Genomic DNA, 3,954 nt, shown 5'->3' with positions numbered 1-3,954 from the left:
TGAGCTGAACGATGATTTATACCAATAGGTGTTAACAAAGACGGATACTCGGTCGTATTACGAGTTATATTTGTGGTTGCACGTGCAACCGAAGAACTTGAGTGCTGGCAAGTACTTACTCGTATTGAGGCGGATACGTGGCACTTAATCGGCATTTGGTCTTCACCATCTCAAAGTTAAAGCGAAGATTTCGTTCTAGAAAAGCGTCAGCCGCGTCGGTAATATCTAAAAAACATGTGTTTTTGTGTTACCGAACTCGATGACCTCGTCGAATGAACGCATGTTAAAGCCTTTAAATTTACCTTTAGTAGCTAAGGTTTCTCAGCTACTTGAAACATTCCCTCTGCACGTCGTGCACGTGAAGTGTTCGCACTGTAACAAGCTAAATCTGATCTAATGTTAACTAGTCCTCGTTAAGTACACTTGATGTACCTAAGGAGATAATCAACTACTTTAAAAAAGCAATTAGACCCAGCATTCGGGTGTGGTTCACATTTGCGACCAACCCTTGTGTATGTGATGCACATGGGTGAATTCACATTAAGAGGGATGACGCCTAGCTTCATCCGTTACGCGAGGTATCTAGAAGGATACGATCGCAATACATATTAAGTGTTATCTATAGAGATGGCATTTTGATTGGTAAAAATAGATGTTTATATTTTGTAATGCGACTAAATATAAATCAGTCTATAAGCTTCTTTTTCTTAGTAAGTGCGAACGAAGAGCCGGATTACCACTCCCGTGACGATACTATACCATATACTGAAAGCGTTGGGTGAGGTCGCTAAGGCACCTATCACAACTGTAACGGGTTGTATCTTTACATGAAATTAACACTTAAAGGTTGTTGATTAATATAGCATCTAAAAGGTAGATGATGTTTGGAGAACATTACGTTATAAAGTAATGTTCAGAAATCTTATCCATAAATAGGTATAGGCCATTATATTTTTTATCCCGCAGACTAATCAGCTGTAAACGTAAACAAAGAGAGAAACAGATAAGATTTCGATTGCTTGTTTAGTATTACTTTATGATTAAGTTAGCATTAATAGATAGAAAGAAGATACCTTATTATATTAATACAGTTTTAATTTAATCCTCCTTAAGCTATTTGTCTTAAAGAGAAGTCTTCCTCTGCGCGTGCTAGTGTACGTGAATTAACATAAGGCACCACTCGCAACTGAAGCAGTGCGAAGTGGACTTGAACTGAAGCAGTAGAAGTCAGCAGTGCCCTGTTACACCTGGTATGAAATTGGCGATGGCTGAATGGAGGGCATCTCTGATTAAACCGGTCAGCATGGCTAAGATGGCATCGTTTCCTACGGTCGAACTTATTCATTCGACCGCACTCCTTTCTATGTCACTCAGAAAGGAGTAGCTGTCACGAGAAACGTGATGCGTATTTCCATTATCATTTAGCATGTCCATCTTAGATGATGGAACTGTGGCCCTTGGACGGACTACAATGTGCTTCAGAAGGCCCATCGAAAAAGACGCGCCCCTGGCGCTTATAAATCTATTGCAAAACGTCAATCGCATCCCGCATCTCAATAGAGATGCGAGCCCTTCCCCAGGGTGAAGAAAGGGAATAGACATCCCGTTTTACTCTCTTCGCGTTGTCTGCACAACACGGACAGGGATCACCCTACGTGAGGCAAAGCCAGCCTCACGTGACAACCGATGCAATTTATACTTTGCACCGGTTGGAGTTCGTTTTCTAAACTTAACGCTAATCGCGTTAAGTTTTTGAAGCCACGCTTCGCGTTCAATGTCTTTGACATTGCGAATGAACATGCTCCAGACATAAGCAAAACTTTATCTTGCTTATTTTTGCCACTAAACCATCGATGCTTAAGAAAAGCATCGAGATAAAAATCTTCCTCAGCGCGAAAGTTCTTCGCGCTGGGATCAAGGCCATGTAGCTTTGTCGCAATAAATAAGGGATATTTACTGTGATGAGTAGTCTCTCCAGACAAGCTATTGATTCGCCGTTCTGGCAAAAGCCACGGCTTCTTTTCAGGAGCGAGATGAGACATTTTATTGTCTTTACTCTCTTGAATGGTACCCACTGAAGCAGGGGTACCACAAGAATTTTTCTTACGCCATCGCCATCTCCCTGCCCAGAAACAGGTGCAGGTGACCGTACAAAAGACGGAAGGAGCGCTGAGGGATCATCTTCATTGTCGGAACCAAATAGACTATTAACTCGTCTATCAGTACGAGCCCTCTCATTCGAAGGCTCATAGTCAGCCGCCTGACGTCTAGCAGGTGACTGTTCTATTCTCCCCGAGTCGGCCATTTCGTCCTGCTCGCATTCGTAGTCAACCTTCAAAGAGGGGTCGTAGTCACGTGGTGAATCACCACGTCCACCCGCAACATCTATTGTTGCGCGAGTGGAAGATACTACGGCAGATGTTCCGTCTGCCGCAAGAGATAACAGTGCGTCATCCCCGGCTGCACGAACCGCAATCGAAGGCGCAGCACTATTAACATCCCGCATGAGTTTGTTTTTCAAGCGATGGAATTTAAAATGATGGTTCTGACCAATCAACATCGTTTTCTTTAATTTATTGGTCACATTTTGACCCTCCATCCAATGACAGTCAGAATGATTGTCGTTTAAGGAAGGGATGATGTAACGGGGTGTACCGTAACATGATAATAACACTTAAAGGTTGTTAATTAATATATTATCTAAAAGGAAGATAACATTTGGAGAACATTACTTTATAAGGTAATGTTCAAAAATCTTATCCATAAATAGATATAGGCCATTATATTTTTTATCCTGTAGACTAATAAGCTGTAAACGTAAACAAAGAGAGAAACATATACGATTTCAATTGCGTGTTTAGTATTAGTTTATAATTAAGTTAGCTGCACAAGACAGATAAAGTCCATCCTGTTGTAACAAAATATTTCAAGCCAGAACAACCGCCAGATTTAACGCCAACCCGGATACCCAAGGACGATTTTTCACGCTAATAGATAGAAAGAAGAGATACCTTATTATTTTAATACAGTTTTCATTTAACCCTCTTTAAGCTAGTTGTCTTAAAGAGAAGTCTTCCTCTGCATGTACTAGTGTATGTAACGGGGCACTGCGACTTGTACTGTTTCAGTACAAGTCCACTTCACACTGCTTCAGATGTGAGTGGTGCCTCTCGTTAAGTAACGTACACTGTACGTGTAGAGGAAGACTTCTCTTAAGGCAAGTTAGCTTAAGAGGGTAAAATGAAAACTGTATTAATATAGTTAAGTGTCTTTGTTAATCTATCTTTGTAAATGTTGTCTTAACTATAAACTAATACTAAACATGTAAATGAATTCTTATCTATCTTATCTCGTAACTCTCTTTGATTACTTCTACAGCTGATTAGTCTGCGGAATAAATAGACATAATGGTCTATACCTATTTATGGATAAGAATTCAGGAAATTACTATTTAAAGTAATTTCCTCCAAATATTATCTACCTTTTGGATAATATTAATTAACAATCTTTTATTGTTAATTTCATGTAACGATACACCCCGTTACATCACCCCTCCCTTAAACGACAATCACTCTGAATGTCATTAGGTGGAGTGGTCGCTAAATGACCACTTAATTTTTAAAATGATTTTGATTGGTCAGATCCATCATTTTAAATTCCATCGCATGAAGGAACAATTCATGCGGGGTGAGGATAGTGTTGAACCTTCGGCTGCGGTTCGTGCAGCCGCGGGTGACGCATTGTTATCTCTTGCGGTAGACGTTCCGTCTACCGTAGTGTCTTCCACTCGCACAACACTTGGTGTTGCGAGTGCACGTGGTGATTCACCACGTGAGTACGACCCCTCTTTAGAGGTCGATTATGAGTGCGAGTCGGACGAAATGGCCGACTCGGGGAGGATGGAACAGTCGCCTGATACCCGTCAGGCGGCTGATTATGAGCCTTCGAATGAGA

The sequence above is a fragment of the Bremia lactucae genome, linkage group LG7 (assembly GCF_004359215.1).
Source record: "Bremia lactucae strain SF5 linkage group LG7, whole genome shotgun sequence".
NCBI lineage: Eukaryota > Oomycota > Peronosporomycetes > Peronosporales > Peronosporaceae > Bremia > Bremia lactucae.
This window is presented reverse-complemented; position numbering follows the sequence as displayed.